At 41.1% G+C, this 17,696-nt stretch overlaps 1 long non-coding RNA gene across 1 annotated transcript; it reads right to left on the bottom strand.

The window, feature by feature from the left end:
* Positions 1-4,382: 4,382 nt before the first annotated feature.
* LOC141276192 (uncharacterized) lies at positions 4,383-17,157 on the bottom strand. Its single transcript, XR_012325361.1, has 6 exons — positions 17,046-17,157; positions 16,409-16,486; positions 15,139-15,178; positions 8,926-9,010; positions 4,853-4,987; positions 4,383-4,503 (listed from the first exon to the last, which is right to left on the bottom strand). It is a non-coding gene; the product is annotated as an uncharacterized lncRNA (long non-coding RNA).
* Between the last annotated feature and the right edge of the window lie 539 nt (positions 17,158-17,696).

The following is a 17,696-nucleotide window of genomic DNA, read 5'->3' as shown; positions in this document are numbered from 1 at the left end:
AAATCCTAGCCAGATATGAACCCAGAATTGTAGCTATTGATATTTAAACCAAAAGTAGACACTGTCTAGACTAGTAGACAAACCAGACCTCAACCAAAGCACATTTGGGTTCAGCACCTGACCCAGAACTACTGGTGGCTAGTTAGTTGTGCAGGCTCCACTGACCTTTCATTAACTTTACAGTAACACATTTTGCTCAACTGAATATTTTGGTTCCTGCAAATGGGGGATTTTGGTGGACTGTATATAGGTGGTATGGAGGCCAGAAAAAGTGAAAACCACTAGAAAAGGCATTTTTGAGGCCAGAGAAAGTGAAAATAGTTGAAAAGGGGGACTTCCCTGGTGGCACAGTGGTTAGGAATCCACCTGCTAATGCAGGGGACACGGGTTCGAGCCCTGGTCCAGGAAGATCCCACATGCCACGGACCAACTAAGACCGTGCGCCACAACTACTGAGCCTGCATGCCACAACTACTGAAGTCTGTGCGCCTAGAGCCCGTGCTCCACAAGAGAAGCCACCATAACGAGAAGCCCGCGCACTGCAACGAAGAGTAGCCCCCGCTCGCAGCAACGAGAAAAAACCCGTGCACACCACACAGCAACGAAGACCCAACACAGCCAAAAATAAATAAATAATTTAAAAAAAAAGTTGAAAAGGTTTTTCTGTTGTTGAATACGGCTATGAAAGTAATACATATTCTTCATACTAATTCAAATAACGTAGGAGTGTGTGAAGAAAAACAAAAGGTAACCATTTTCCTATTGCACCAAAGCAACTCTTTCCTCCCAGTGACGATCACTGGTAAATGTTTGGTATATAAGTTTTCATGCATACGTAAGCACATATGGAATTTACATGTATATATGAATATGTGCAAAATATTATATGTAATATTCTGGTCTTTAACCTACTACTTTTCAGTCAATACTACATCTTGGATATTTTAACATGATTAGTTTTACCCTAATAGCTACCTAATATTCCATGATATTGAACAAATTCCCCATTGATAAGAATTTAAGTAGATTCTTTTTTATTACTATAAACAATATGATAAGGAACATCCAATATATACTCCTTTTTCTACTTAGTTAATTACTTTAGGTAAGTTCCTAGAAGTTATCAAAGTTATCTGTAAGTTCCTAGAATTATTGTGTCAAAGGGTCTGATAATTTTACATACCAGTTAATTAACTAATACACACTGCCAGACTGCCTTCCAAAAATCTGCATAAGTTTATTTCCCAGTCAACTGTGTACAAGAGTGCTTGTTTCTTTACCCACACAGAACGTTATCACTATTTCTATATGATGGGTTAAAGTTATATTTTAAGGTTAAAAAACCAATTCTGGTGATAAAAGATGAAAACTGACATTATGACAGTTGATATTGCAAGTGGAAAATATTCTCTCAGTAGTTGAGTTTAAAAATGTGTTTAGTAGTTAACTTTTCTAAGAGCCTGTTGGACATTTTATTGAGTTGAAGATGGTTTAGAAATTCTGGGGCTGCTACCTCCACTCCTCATTAGTTTGAAACTCTCCCAAAATTCGTGGAGATGGAATTCACCTCTACGGTTGAAGACAGTATCTTGGTAGAACACTTTTTGAGAGTTTACTTGTGATATACAGAAATGACACTATCAAAGCCTTTCAGTACGTGGCGAATGCTTCTCAAAGAAGCTAAGCTCTCCATATTATAGAGCCATTATGAAGTTCTTTAAGTTTAAAAAGAAAAATGCCTTAGACTTTTTATCAGTAAGAAGAGAACTGATTGATGTCAGCCATTAGAATTATATGCCCAAGTGAACATATACACATAGATGGAAAAGAAATTGAACACGTCATCATTTCATAAATATTTTGTTAAAAGTTGTATTTCTGTATCTCAGGTCCACCTTGATCTCTGTCTCTGGACTTCTTTTTTTTTTTTCCAGAGCTTTTTGATATATAACTTTGGAACAAAATTCTACTTGAATTCTTGGGCTCAGTTCTTCATCCTTCCTTGCATTCACATTCTGGATCCTCATAACACAAAGAGTGTGCTTCCCTGCTCCTTGACTTTGGGCTTGGCAATATTCCTCACTTTGGCTGGCAGAATAGAGTGGAAGTTTCAGTTTTGAAGTCTGGAACCATGAGGAGAACATGCCCTGGCTAGCTCCCTGGTTTAAGGAGAATGAGAGACATGTGGAACAGTCCAGCCTCATATGTGAAATAGAACCAGCCCAAGAACCATGAGAGCAAGTGCTTGTTATATGCTACTAGTTTTTGTGGTTGTCTGTCATGCAGCATTATTTTGGCAATAGCTAACTGATAAATAATGTCTTTTTAAAGTTTTTAGTGTTCCTGTAATGTCTCCACTGACTTTTTAATTTGGCATACTTACCTCATTTTGTATTTGATGCTTATAGTCTTTATTTCCTACAGGGCTTTCTTAGTCAAATCACAGGCCAAGAGAAAATTCACCCAACTTTGTTCCCTCATATACTGGTAAATATAAAAAAAGCAACCTGAATTTTATTTTCCTTAAATCCCTATTTAATTGTAAATAAACTTTGTCCTTTTAAAATCTTTGCTCAGATCATGACAGTGAGAAATGGATACAGAAGTTCTTAAAATGTTTCCTTTTTGCATTCAGTTTTAAGAATTCTCTTCATGTCATGCAGGTCTGAAAGGTTAAAAATAACTGTACCTCCAGAGACTACTTCTTGGGCTGTATTCTTCCTTGGGAACCTCTAAGCTTTTCCCACCCAAACTGGGTCATCATCCTTACCTAATTTAAAAATCTCTCAGATCCAATGCTCTACAAAAATCAATGAGATCTTTCCCACCAGATAATCCCAGCAGCCACACATGATATTCTCTGGTCTGATTCTGCATGAGTTTGATTTTATATACTCTATTGTAATAATTTATTAACTTGATAAAATCTGCTGACTCCTCATGGAAAATATTCTGTTTATATTTCCTGCAGCTTTCCTTCCATAGCCTTTATTATTGCGTATTTACATGAGAATAGGGCCTTTGTTTTTTAAATGTTCATCTGTGCCTGCTGACTGTCTCCCCTCCCCTGAAGTTACAGCCCTCTGTTTGTGACATACACCGTGCTTTTCATATTGAAAGCACTCAAGGAACCCTGAATAATTAATCTTCCTTTCATGTCTGTGAGTTATCTAGGTGAGCTGAGTTAGCCCCATTTTATAGGCAGGGCAACACAGAGAGATATAGAAGGTGGTCACTTGAGGATCTCAGAGTTCAAGCGTTAAGCCCTTGCATCTCTCGTACTAGATGAAGCCCCTCTCCTTGGTTATAGTTAGTTCTTCTGGGTTACGATCTTGTATATTATGTTATGCTTGCTTTTACTCTGCACATTACTGATGGAAAGATATATTGGTGGGAAAGGAAAGATGAACATCAGGTGACAGAACTTCACAAATAGTCACTCCAAATATTTCTTAAGGGAGTGGTTGCTGCATCATCCGTTGGTCAAGCTGAGGCAGAGGCCTTATGTAACAGTACCTTTGCATGGCCTGAGAGCCAGGTTCTGACTTTGAGATATCCTTACCTGTTGTCTATTCCTGGACCACACCTTTGGAGTCAACTGGCAAATAACAAAGTGAATCATGAATAGAAGATCCAGTATATTTACATTAGTCATTAAATTAGCTTGATTTATTCTGGTTCTTTTGATTGTTATGCCCAAATTAAGAATTTGCTTACTGATTGGTGATCAAAGGCAGTGATGATTAAAACAAAGTAAAATTTTAAAAGTCTGTGGAGCAGTTTTAACACTCAGTTTGGTTTTTCAGAGAAGAATAAGTCATGCAGTTCTTATAGATCAATGTTCAGGACCATGGGCAATGGGACGGGAGTATCCATGCTTTCCTGCTCCCTGAGATATCCTCCACAACTCTGTATTCCTCTCCCTCACCTCAATATATTCCTCATAAAATCCTTCAAGAACCTTCTCAAATGCAACAACCTCTAGCTCTCAACCCATATTTTTCTTTTGAATCTACATTATATTTTGTTTGAAGCTCTCTTATGTAAGCCCGCTGTCTTATCCTCCTGTTGGATTATAAACATCTTGGGGGCAGGGACTATAATTAATTCATCTTCATATTCTCTGAAGGCCTAAATTCCAGTGATATTCTGCTATTCTTACAATCTGAATAGTGTTCAATTCAATGCTAAACTAACAAAATGAAATACTTAAAAAAAATATATATATATCCCCTTCCCCTAGTTGGGTTGGACTTGGATAGAGAATCTAGTCTCAGAGTAAACTCCATGAGGAAAACCAAACTTTAACAGAGCTAATAACTTTAGCTCTGTTATTGGGAGCTTATCTAAATCAAATCCAGGATCACAGTTTTGGTGAATTCCACAATTTTTATAGCAATCATATAATAGAAACTCCAAAACTTTTTAGTTCAAGTTTTCAAAAGGATCAGGTTTTCTTAGTAAGAAATCAAGGACTGTGAAAGCAGCTCTGCTGTGTGCCATCTATAAGAGAAAAACACGATGGGATTTAAGTAGGGGGACAGCATGTTCTCATGTGTAATCAAGAATTAATTCCACTGCTGTTCACCAAATTTTAGGAATCTGGAAATAATATGCCTGTTGGCTATTTGTGTTAGAACAGATGTAAAATTAACCGGTCTAGCTAACAGTACCAGGTCTGCCTTGGCCAGTGAAAGATTTTAAAACAGTTTCCCCAAAACAGGAATCATATAAAAGTCCTCCAAGTCACATTATTAGTGGGCCCAAATATTGTTGTGTCGTATTTACTCATGTTTCCCCTCATTTTTACCTTCTCCCAGGAAACATAGGGTCATTTCTCTCTGTAACTCACCGTTCCTGGAAGGCAGTCTTCTTGCCCACTGCATCAGTGCCTTCTTGGAAAGCCTGGTAAGAATAATGCACCTGACGTTAGCAGCTAGCTCTTCAGCTGCTCTTCCAGAAATAGACTAGACAGCAAAGGATGGCCCTGTTGAATTCCAGAAAACACAGGGTGCCCCCGTTAGCCATGGTATTTGAAGCCATACACATCCTAATTCTCTTCTTCCTCCCCTGCCCTTTTGCTACTAGCATGAACATGGAGATGAATTACTTCAGTAAATATTCCTGATTCCTAATCATCTTTCCAGATTGAGCTACACAAGGAAGTTATTAATTAAGCTGTTAGATGAGAATGACATCTACAATCCATAAAATGGATTAAGGAAACCAAAAGCTTTATAACATAAAAAAACAATGTTAACGGCATTTGACTTTGAGGAAGAGGACCTCCACTTGAGTCCTTTCCTCAACATTTTCATACCAACCCCACACAACAGCCAGTAAATATAAATCTTGGAGATAATGTGAACAGCTCTGTTGTTGTGTGGCAATTACCCAGACCCCTTCTTGCTAGGTTTATGTCCATGTGCTTCCAAGTATCCTAATTTTCTATCTTTTTCCCCTCTTAACTCCCAGCATTCTTTAGAACCTAGATTCAAACTCACTTTAATCTTAGCCTTTTTGAACTAAGTTATCTAGCCCTAGCACCAACGCTTGGTGACTTAGTTCCCATTCTGGCTCACCCAAGACCCTGTGAGGATGCGAGTTACACATAACTTGTCAGAGCCTCCAGTTTCCTCCTATAGAATGGAGCTGATAACCTATCTCATTTGGTTTTGTGACATTTAAAGTACCCTGATAGCTCAATTTTATTCAACAAACTTAGCACTTCTCCAAGCACTGGGTTCTACAGATGAATAAATTACAGATTTCTGGTGAAGACAAATAAGAAGTCAAGGCTTAAGGAGAACAGAGAGGAAATTATGGGAGGAGGGGGATTGCTCAGTGGAGTTTCAGTTTATCAGCTTGGGTAGGAGAGAAGGTGCATCTCTAAAGGCTTCCAAGAGAGTCACACTTGAGCTGAGTTTCAAAGCACATCTTGGAGTTAGGCATGTGAAGAAATAGGGTAAGAACCTTCTAGGCGAAGGGAGAAGAGAGATGTTAGGAAGCATTGGTCATACTAGAGAGACCTGGCCTTTGTGATCCTGGCCAAGTGGCTTGACCTTTATTGCCAAAACTGTAAAAAAAAGAGGAAAGCATTATTTATGATCATGGGGTTGTATACTGGGTGTTAGTTATTTTTGTTACTTATTATTTACCTCCTTTTCTTGTTATAACTGTATGCTAATTTTGCTTTGGAGAAACCACCTGTCTCTTATCTTTGGGTGAGACTCATGAGGCAGGGTTCACTCCCAGCTTCAAGTGGAGACATGTGTGTCTTCAGCCTGGGCCACTCAATGCCTTGTGTCCTCCCGATGGCAATGGCTGGTCCAGGAATGGGCACTTGAGGGCCAGCAAGATTCAATTTTGAGTCTTTTTTTGATTCACTACTTTTTCTGGGGAGGCTTGAACCTAGAATTATACTGGGCTAGACCTTCTACAGCCATCTGAATCCCACAGAAATGCCAATATAAGGAAAGCAGATCTCAGAAGTGAGAACAGGGAAACTGAGTGCCAAGGTCCTCCCTGTCACCCCAGTGAGGTCAGGCCTGACCCCCGTTTTGCTCCTGCACTCTACTATTATGAATCAAATCTCCCTATGCATGAGTCAATTTCTGTGAGGGTTTCTGTCCACTGCCATTAAAACAAAAGTTCTCAGATTGTTTTAAGTCCTGAATGAGATAATATATTAAAAGCACCTGTTACCATGTTTGATTCATAACAGGCCTCAAGAAACGCCAGTTCCTGTTGTGAGCAAAGGCCCAGAGAGCTGAGAGCATGCAGTGCACTGGGTGGGAGAGGGGGGTTTGATAAGTTGCCACGATGGGGATGAATTGTGAGCACGTGGCAGAAGTGAGCAGTAAAAGCCACATATTATACTTTGGTTTAACTTCATCCTTAAGCAGTTTTAAGAGTGGTAAGGACCATAATGAAGAAAGGCAGGACACCAGGAAGACATCTGACCTGGGCATACAACCCAGTCTGTAGGATAAGGAAAATCTCTCCTGAGCACGTGGCATTTCAGCTCAGACCTGAAGGACGAGTAAAGAGTTGGGAACGTCCTTCTGACATCATTGTGGAGAATGAATTAAAGTGAGGTAAGACCCACCAGCATGTAACCTCCATGAGGGAGACCACTTAGTCTCCATGAGAGAGAGACACACACAAAAGTGAAAACTCATCCACTTGGATTTAGTGATTGAGTGAGAAGAATTTCAGGGTTGTTATGTGGTGTGGTGGGGACTGAATTCAGCACTCGGGAGTTGAAGAGGGAGCCTGTTGAAGAAATAAAGGCACAGACTAGTCATTTAAGGAGCTCAACTAATTACTTCCAGTAAAGTGTAGAGTTTAGGAAATGCATTTTCTCTCACTTCAAACCTTTCTATAGAGAGGAAAACAGGTTAAAAGGTACAGGCTCAGTCCTAATGAGGCAAAGTCTAGGGGAAAAGTGAATATTACAGTGTGAACTTTACACAGATAATGTGGCTGAGATTGTGTTTATATGTATGTTGTTTATGGATTTGTATTCCTTTTTTATTCGACAAATATTTACAGAGCGTTTCTCCTGCGCTAGGCACTATTCGGGGAACTGGGGATAGAGGAGTGACCAAAAAACCAAAAATCCCTTTCCTCATGGCGCCTGCATCCTAGTGGGGTGTGTGTGTGTGTGTGTGTGTGTGTGTGTGTGTGTGCCTGTGTGTGTGTGTGTCTGTGTCTGATGGTCTGTGTGCATGCACAGTGGTTCTGGAGAAAAAGCAGAGAGGGATAAGGGTTTGGGGGTGGAGGGGCTGCAATGTAAAAACAGGCGGTCAGGGAGGTCCTACCTGAGAAGGTGGCAATTGAGTGACCTGAAAGAGGTGAGGCGGTGAGCCATTGTGTCCTGTAATCTGCTTGAAGAGTATTATAGGCAGAGGGAACATAATTATATGAATAGCTCAAAAAGTTATTTTTACATTAGCCATTTCCTTTCTCCTTGAGTCACTCTATAGAACCAATGCACAGTGGTGAATCTGAAGCATTCGAAAAAGAAATAGTTCTAATGAGAGGAACTTGTCTCCGGGGCCACTTAGTCACTGCTTCCTCTAGTCAGTAGATGGGGCCTGTGGGGTTCTGGGCATAAGACTGACCGAAAGAGGGGGGCCTCATCACCCTAAAGCGGTTAGGAGAGCAACTGTAGAGACCAGTGAAATTCAAATATCAATTTTCCCTTCAACTTTTATGTGTAAATTTACAATTATGTTCCACTAAGTATAAATGAGTTCATTTTGCCTTTGCTCAGAACCAGTTTATGAGAGAAATGTTACAAATCATCCTTTTGTATTTGCTAAATCTGGACCTAATTCCATTTCTCAAGAAATTGTGTTTGCAGGAATAAGGCCACATGGAAATGAACAAATAATGAAAAATGGAATATAACAAACCCCCCAAGTCCTAAAGAACTAAAACTCTGCCACAATTATTTATAAAATGTACACCAGTAGCCAAGAGCACTGACAATTTTCTCTGTGGCTTATAAAGTCTGGTGCCATCTAAACATACTCGGTAGTTCCACGAGACCCAAGACATGTTTCTGCAATCCAGTGCCCAAGTCCAGTGCAAAGCCAAGAGCCCCACATGGTGGGATCATCATTTTGACATGCAAAATTCTTTGTAACTAGAGACCTTTAGGATCATTCAGAAAAGAAGTTTAATTCTATATGTGACTCTGGGTTACTCTCTAGCATAAATGTAGATGAATATCCAATTTCCTATGACTCAGTGAAGTTGGTGCAGAATGCAGAGAGTCAGGAATCCTAAATCTGGGGTTGGTGGCGGAGGCGGGGGTCAAGAGGTTTGGACTGCACAAAAATCAACACGGAGGGGACTTTCCTGGTGGCGCAGTGGTTAAGAATCCACCTGCCAATGCAGGGGACACGGGTTCGATACCTGGTCCAGGAAGATCCCACACGCCGCGGAGCAACTAAGCCTGTGCGCCACAACTACTGAAGTCCGCGTGCCTAGAGCCCGTGCTCTGCAACAAAAGAAGGCACTGAAATGAGAAGCCCGCACGCAGCAACAAAGACCCAACGCAGCCAAAAATAAATAAATAAAATAAAATAAATTTATTAAAAAAAATATGGAGAAAACATAAAGATCAGAAGGCCCTCTGAAATACAAACAGGTGTCTCAAGACTAAACAGTCAAGTGATTTATTAATGTCTGAGCATTGTAGAATCAGATCAAGCTTTCAAAGTTCCCCAGAATATAGCCATGTTGGGAGGGACACTGCACAGAGGGATTTTGGTGTACGTCCTCCACCACACATCCCTCGCTCCCATGACCCATTCAGGTGGTAGAAACACAATGCCATCCATCTGTACCTCTTTGAAACAAGAATCTCACATTCAAGCATCCCTTTTAAATGGTGGATACAAGAGCCAACTCTTGCTGCTACCACAAGGTCTCACAAGGCTGTTAATCATCAAGTACTGATAGCTACTGTTCCGTGTTGGATGAATACCAATTAGAGAGATGGGGCAACCTGAGGACTGTAGAGGAGAGAGCAGTGGGGGACTGGCTTTGTTGTTTTGGGGAGGGGTTGCCAAAAAAATATTACCTGGGGCGCCAGTGCTCTTCTCGCCAACCCTGAGGGGAGACTGATGAGAATGGCAGACTAATTTACAAAGTATAAAGTAGGGGATGTATCAGAAGCATATTATTATTAATAGGGTCTGTTTTTCTAGATAGTGATGGCTGAATCTTGTTTTTAGTTTTAGAATCAGGCAGCATTTGTCTCAACTTTATAATTCTGTTTGCCTTTTCTCTTATGGTATCTCCTAAAAGAGGCTGTGTGAAGCTCCAGGGAAGCTTAGAAGGAAAAGCCTTGGAGACAAAAAACTTACCATATGCAAAAGAGAAGAATTTATCAGGGAATGTTTAGGAAAATAGAAGGAAGAGTTCTTCCAAGTTAAAGGACATCTCAATTGGAAAACAGCCCAAATTGGAGCAGGTAGCTGAAACAAATAGGGCTTTTCAACAAAATGAGATTTTATTTGCTCATGTACATCTCTCTGCTCAGCCAATGACATACAGATCCAGCATCCAGCATGGAGACTTGCTCTCTGGTGTGCCCCCTCCTTGGTCTTGTGCAAGCCCCCATCTGGTATCAGAAGTCTCTCAGCACCTTTTGATGCATCTTGGGGGCAGTGGTTCTCAATATGATCACAGGGTTTTATGCCTGGCTACTATATCAGAAGCAAACTTATTGAGAACCAACTGCATACTTGGGAATAGGGAAAGAAAAACATTTCCCCCAGTTTATTTCAGTTGTCTTCCATTGTCCCAGAGTGTTGAGAGCACAGCATGGAGCTGCTTAGAAAACCTGATTAGGTCCCACAGTGCTAAGCACATAGTTTCAAGAGGCTGGGAAATTGTTACCATTGGAAGTAGTATGAAAAATGGTTCATGTGGGGGGGAGGACAAAAATTAAACTGAGATGACTAAGAAACATATTAACTAAAATTATGTTTGATTTGCCATCAAGAGCTCTCTCTTCTAGATGCTTGCGAGAGTGCCTCCATGGGGAGTTGAAAAGTGTTCAAGGCCTCTTCTGAATTGATAGTGCTCCCAGGGCTGATGTGAGCTGTTTAGGAGTACGGAAAGCCATGGAGACCTTTCAATTAGCTAGGAGGCCCTTTTGATGGATTTGAGAAGAACAGGCTTGAAGAAATAAGAAAAAAAATCATTTAACTGTATGAGTTTTTCCTTTGTTCTTTTGTTCTTGCATCTAGTAGGCACTGAATAGATACTGACTGCATAAAGAAATGTTTATTCTAACATATTAAAATAGTATGCAATTTGAAACGAAGTTGTGGATCTGGCCAGATGTTGTTTCTCAGATTATTATCCCATGACAAGAAACATTTCACTCTGTGTGAAAATAGAGTCAAAGACAGCTTTGTAGAAATTTCCCTTGGATTTGTGTTTATTGGCTCGTTATTTGCTCAAGTGATTCATAATGTTGAGTTTCTGGAAGTCAAAGCAAAACTAAAATTGCCAAGTAGAAATAAAAGCAAACCTTATGTAGCAAAATGTTGGATTAAACGTAATCATGGAGGCAACTGACAAGCAAGTATATGTGGGTGAGGAGAAGAAACTACAGAGGCTACCTGGAGCACAAAGCGGACCTTGGCCTTTTGGTTGATATACTAGTTACCATAGTGATTGATTGGTCTTTGCCATAGTTAAATCTTTTTGTATCTGTATGAACATGATGCAATGGACCTCATGTAGCTAGGTTTGTATTTCCTTTTTCTTAAAGTTCCTGTTTTTCTTTTTTCTTAAAGTTCATTAGAGGGTATATGTCCTCAGGTCGTATGCAAGATCCTTTGCAATCTTCCAACAAAATCACACACAATGGGAACACTGTTCCACCTCTGCTGATGGGTAGAGTGAAAAAGTGGGAGCCTGAGAAGGCCATGGAAGCAGGTCTTTGGAGTCATCGTAGGGAGGACACATTCCTGATAGGCCATATCTATAAAGGACAATGTCATTTTACAAAGAGTTTCCTTTTGCATCAATTCTATCAGAGCAAAACCAAATTGAACCCAGACAAATGAAGAAGAAAAGCAGAGTAGTATCTATAGAAGAAAAACTGGAAGAAGAATAGAAAACTTGATAAACTTAGGCTGCCAAGTTGCAACAGATTGTTAGATCAGGGGAGGCATATGTCAGGTATGGGCAGAAAAGCAATCCATCCTGACAACAGTTCAGGTGCAGAAAGATCAGTCTGAGGACTAAATTGAAAATGTATAGCATCAATATCTTGTTAATGTTTCTGTGAGGAGCTCAGTAAAAGCAGCTCTACTGAAAAGAGGGGGGATCCAATCCTCTAGATGGGTGGTATTTGTAAAGCATTCTTGGAAACTGCCAAAATGCAGTGTGACTTTAGGGAGATCAGCCACATCATTAAAGTCAAGGAAATGACTGACCAGTGGGGAAGTAGAAAAAGGTGGTACCTGTCCTGTGACTAAAAGGCTTTGTGAATTTGGGCGGACCTGGGTCCCTGAAAACAGGTAGGAAGCCAAGGATCTAGATCAGTGCTTCTCCTACTTAAATATGTGAATGAATCATCTGGAGATCTTGTTAAAATATAGATTCAGGGGGCTTCCTGGTGGTCCAGTGGTTAAGACTCCACGCTCCCAAAGCAGGGGGCCCGGGTTCGATCCCTGGTCAGGGAACTAGATCCCACATGCTGCAACTAAAGATCCTGCATGCTGCAACTAAGACCCTGCACAGACAAATAAATAAATAGTAATTAAAAATATATATATAGAGATAGATAGATTCAGATTCAGTAGGTCTTGGGTGGGGCTAAGATTGTGCATTTCCAACAAGCTCCCAAACTGTGCTTATAATATTGCTTCAAAGACCATACCTGGAGTAGCAAGGGGCGAGTTCCTAAGACCATACTTTGGGTAGCTAATAGCAAGGGGCTGGACCTGTCTTAGTTTAGTCAGCTTAAACTGCTGTCGAAGAGGAGTTTAGCATGGTGCTATGTTCAAGATTATCTAGCTTAATTTTGTTAGGTAATTATTAACAAGTTTTTAATTGTTAATATTCTAAATTTATCGGATTATAGGTTGATCAAGCTGCTTTGGTGAACAACTATTGTATCAATGTTCTAGTCAGATTGCTGATGATTTGTATTTTGGGTTGTTGGGATTTGATTGTCTCTTTCCAGATGGTATTATGTAGGGAAAAGTCTGAGATGTGACATTACCTTCATCTAATTCTAACTGCAATGGGAAGTGCTAGGATTCCTTTCTTTCTCTTGATTTCTTTCTTTCCTTTTTTTTCAAACCACTGCTGAGTTCATGGATCTCAGCCAAATCCCTGGAAATAATCCAGACCTACGCATTTCTCTTGCCCATTACCACTGAAACAGGAGTAGCAAAATAGAAATAGCACTATTTACGAAAACATTTCCTCTCCTACAATTCAAGATTACAACTGGCATGCCAAATCAATATAAGGGACATGTTTAATACACTTATGTATTCTGGAGGTAGGGAATAGAAATAATACCTTTTATTTCAGAATCAATTTGAAGGGAGCTGACTTCAGACACTGAATAGAGATCTCAGCCTATAATCTTGGGTTCCTGAGCACACAGCACCAGTTTACTTTCTAATGTACTCTCGGGTGACTTAATGGCATTGCTTAATTATAACAGTTGCAAATTCCATCTTCCAAAATATATCACAGGCAGCCAAACATCTGCAGGGTTTTGTAGTAGGGAGGATGCCAAAATGAAATGCTCGTTTTTTGTCTTATTTTGCTCTTATTAGTTTTTAATACATATATGTAATAAACAAGATGAGCAAGACAACATTTAAATATGCACCGATGGTAATCAAATATAAGATATTAAGTTGTGAAAATGCCCATTCCATGGAAAGGAATATGCTCCTCAGGAGAATCTAGGCTCTGACGGGGGACATTTTAAAATAACATTAACTTTGCAGTGATAGAAAAAAGAAGTAGAAAGACTCCTCAACATGGGAAGTGCCGATGAGAACTAGGAAGACAGCCCTGCAGAACGTACTGAACACCAACAAGAAAATTTTCTTTTTCTGGGAGAAGGAGGGCTAACTGCTAACTAATTGAATGCAAAGTGGTGTCAACAAACTCAGAAAGTTAAAAATGAGATTAGCTCCAGTTTGTCTCAAGCTTGTGGCTGACAAATAATTAAGATAATCTGGGGTGTTTCTTTTTAATAAAATAAGAGAAAGATGTGTTCAATAAGAGAAAAGATGTGTTCAAGATGAGGACAAAATACATAACTATCATTTCTAGAAATTAAAATTACACCTTATTTGGCAAAGGAATGAATGATGTAATTTTACATATAACATAGTTTGGGAAATTATTTTAGAGCTAGTTTTTATTTTGTTATACAAAGATATTCCCCACCCTTAAAAAATATGGATATATTTCTAAATTGTATAGGTCTAAAAGAGAAAAGATATTTACCATAATGCCTTAAAAAAATCCTGACAAAACTTCAAACTTCACCAATGACTCATCTCCCTTTTGCAATAGTATTTGCTTAAATTTTAAAAAAGAAGAAAAGTACAAAATATATTTAAAAAAAAATAGCCCAATTAAAAAGATTGCTTCTGTGTATGCTCAGTAGGGATCTGGTAAAAATTAAGCTGGGGCTAAGGAAACTCCAAGCCCCTGCATAACGCCACAGAGGGAGGAAGACTGGATATTGCCTGCTACGAGGCAAACTGCTTAAGGAGTTTTGTGAAAGTCTCACTGAAACCAACTTAGCAAGTGCTCCTGTCCCCCAGCCTTTATGAAGATCATCTCCAATCCTGATATTGCTGCTGCGGCAGAGCTAGGTGAGACTCCAGTGCGTGCTTACAGCTTAGTCACCTCAGTGAGGTGTTAACTTGAAAGTCGAGGGAGCCTGGGAAGGGGGTCTTATTAAACAATCCAGGACTCCAGGCTCTTGTGGATGCCCAGGTGGGTGCTAAGCATAGAGATGGCTCATTATAAGACTCACCCATTCCCTTGGCTGAACCCAGGTTTGTACTTTCTTTTTCAAACTAGCCAGCTTCCAGTAAAACAGTCTTTGGTGCCCTGCCTTTTCTGCGCCTCGTGACCACACTCAGGCCCTTCTTAGAAAATTTTTAGAATCTCCCACGCTAGAAGCCCCCAAGGCCTGGCCTTCCTGAATGTGGAACTCATGCAGAAGCTCTGCCACCAGATTTATGCCTGTGCTCTACTCCCCCTAGGTCTTTTTTGGACACTTGTTTTCTTAGTTTCAAAGACTGGTCCTCAGGCCAGCAGCATCACGGCACCTGCATCTTGTTTGAAATGCAGAAGCTCAGGCCTCACCCCAGAATGACTGAATCAGAAGTTGCTTTGTAAGGAGAGCCCAAGATAAAGGCTGTGTGCAATTTTCTGAATCACTGTTCTAATTCATTTTGATAATGACTGAATGAATTGGTCTACCCAGGAACATTTTGCATTTGAAAAAGGGACTTCTGATGATGCAAAATTTTGTACTGAAAGAACACAAGTCTGTGATAAACAGGATATATACACTATTGATACTCTGTATAAAATAGATAACTAATGAGAACCTACTGTATAGCACACGGAACTCTACTCAGTGCTCTGTGGTGACCTAAATGGGAAGGAAATCCAAAAAAGAGGGGATATATGTATACGTATAGTTGATTCATTTTGTTGTACAGTAGAAACTAACACAGCATTGTAAAGGAACTATACGCCAATAAAAATTAATTAAAAAAATAAAAAGATGTGGAAATTGGGTTCTCTATGGTGTTGCCATAGCCACTCCTCTCCAAGTTGCACCACCGAGGGAACCCTCTGTACCATCTCAACTCAAAGCTAGGTCTTGTAAAAGCCATGACCAACCATGACGATGGAGCTGAATATATTTTCCTGGAAGTGTGCATCAATTTTTACATGAAGCAGGTTAGTGCAATTATTCGGCAAGTATTTATTAAACTTAGGACCCTAATAACTGAAAGCAGTGTGACAATGGCAGTCACAACCCTGGGCTGGGAATCTGGAGACCTCGGTTCCAGTCCAAGCTTAGTACTGACCAATAGTGTTGTCTTGGGCAAGTGCCTTAATTCAACCAACATTTATGGAGTTGCTTCTGCAGACCAAGATGATGAGGGCAATAAGAAAGTGAAGGCCATCTAGTGGCTTTTGTAAATAAGCATACTGCTTTTGAGCAGGGTTCTGTTTCCCAGAGGACCCTTTAAACAATTTATGAAACATTTTGTGGAAGCCTAATAATGAAACATTAAATTTAAGCTGTTCCATTTAAAGCTGAAGTGGAAAGTTCTGAGTCACATGCTCGGTCTCCCCTTTACTCCTGGTGGCATTTCTTCGGAATTCCGTTTCCAAAGTTTGAAAAGAATTGAACTTGATAATATTTATAGTCACCTTTAACACTGCCAGCTTTAACATTCCCCAACTGTCTATGTGTCTTGCCACTGACACCGAGTCCCCCTAAAACCGAGTTCCCCTGCTGAGTTGATGATGAACCTCTCCATCCAAAACTTCATTCCCTTTCTTGTCCCACCCCTGTTCCCCTCAGGATTGAGAAGTGTCAAAGCAAAGAAGGGACTGAAACTGAGCAGGACCCTGGGGGGACCTTCCTGGGTACAAAAGCCCCTCCATGTACCCTGTTTCTTGTTTGCAGGAAAAAGCCTTTAGTCTCCTAGGCCTTTTCTGAGTACCAAAGAGCAGGCAAGAGAGTTACTCTCTAGGGAAGTGAGGGAATGCAGAAACAAAGGAAAAGCAGTCAAGAAATGAGCTCAGTGATAAAACAGGGACCTAGTTTCTCCTCAAGGGATAGTCATAACAATTTGACACATACCTTTCAGTTGTTCTGCAAGAACTAAGACGCCCACGCAGGTGGAGGCTACATGCTGAGAACAAGCAGGAAGACCCCAGACTGGTTGGAAACAGAAGGCTGATGATTAATGTTACCAAACCTTTCAAGTCGTGACCCAACAAGAGTCCTCCTTCAAGGTATCCTTCAAGCCAACCTTTATCCCTTGATCAAAGAATAGAAGGATGCATACTCTCGCTCCGGGGCACACGCTCTCCCAGACAGGGGTGGGCGGGGCTGCTTTATAGGGATCTCGCGGCGGGGGAACGGGGTTCTCGCGGGGCTAGTGGGTTCTCGCGGGGCTAGGGGTTTCTCGCGAGGCTAGGGGATTCTCGCGGGGCTAGGGGGTTCTCGCAGGGCGGGCGCGGCTGTGCAGCTCCTGGCTCCAGACTGCAGTGTCGGGTGCAGTGCTTCAGCACACGGCCTGCCACCGCCATCTTGGATTGAGGTGTCTCGAGCACGGCCTCTGAACACGGTCTGCCGAGCTGAGCTGTCGGAGCAGCCATTTTGCATGAGGAAGTCTGGTCTGAAGGGCCAGGTGCGAGGCCTCTGCCAGCAGCATCCTGTGAGCCACTGAAACTAGCCTAAGCGCAAAGGAAAAAAAAAGGTTAGACTTTATTACCGAGATTCTGTTTCTGTTCCCCGGAAATTGTTAATCATCTTTGCTGGTGACAAATTTCTCCTCTGCCTTTTGCCCTGCTCCTCATTCTCGAGGGACGCTGAGGGGCGCAGGTGCGTCTTATGTAACCGCTGCCTGCTGAGTGTGGGCGTCGTCATAACCGCGGGTGGAGGAGCAGACCTTCTCCTCAGCTGCCTTTAGATTTGTTTGTTTGCCCCCAGACCTCAGCCCTCACTGTTTGTTTCTCTGAGCGACCATTTGTCTAACGTTTTGGCGACAGAGGATGCCAGAAAATTTAGGATGCATGGCCCAAATATTAGAAAAGGAATAATGGTCACATGTCAAATTTTTCCTAAAAATGCAGGTATCTCGATCTTGTCGCCTGTACGCGAGTGTGCCCTGGTGTCGAGGCTCATTGCCGGGGCCTGAATATCCCTGGTGTATTGTAGTTTTTGTTGTCTTGTTGTTTTTCAGAAGAAAAGCTTCAGGTAAATCAAACACAGATACCAGGTCCTGGTGGACATAGAGCGGCCAGCAGGGTATAGGGATTGGGGACCACTGGATGTATATCCTCAGGTGCTTCACTGACTGCCTTGAGGTCCTTTACCACCCGGTACTCCCCAGTACATTTCTTTACGGGGAGATTGGGGAGAT

This window comes from Tursiops truncatus, chromosome 13, assembly GCF_011762595.2.
Source record: "Tursiops truncatus isolate mTurTru1 chromosome 13, mTurTru1.mat.Y, whole genome shotgun sequence".
In the NCBI taxonomy this organism is placed as follows: Eukaryota; Metazoa; Chordata; class Mammalia; order Artiodactyla; family Delphinidae; genus Tursiops; species Tursiops truncatus.
This window is presented reverse-complemented; position numbering and strand designations above follow the sequence as displayed.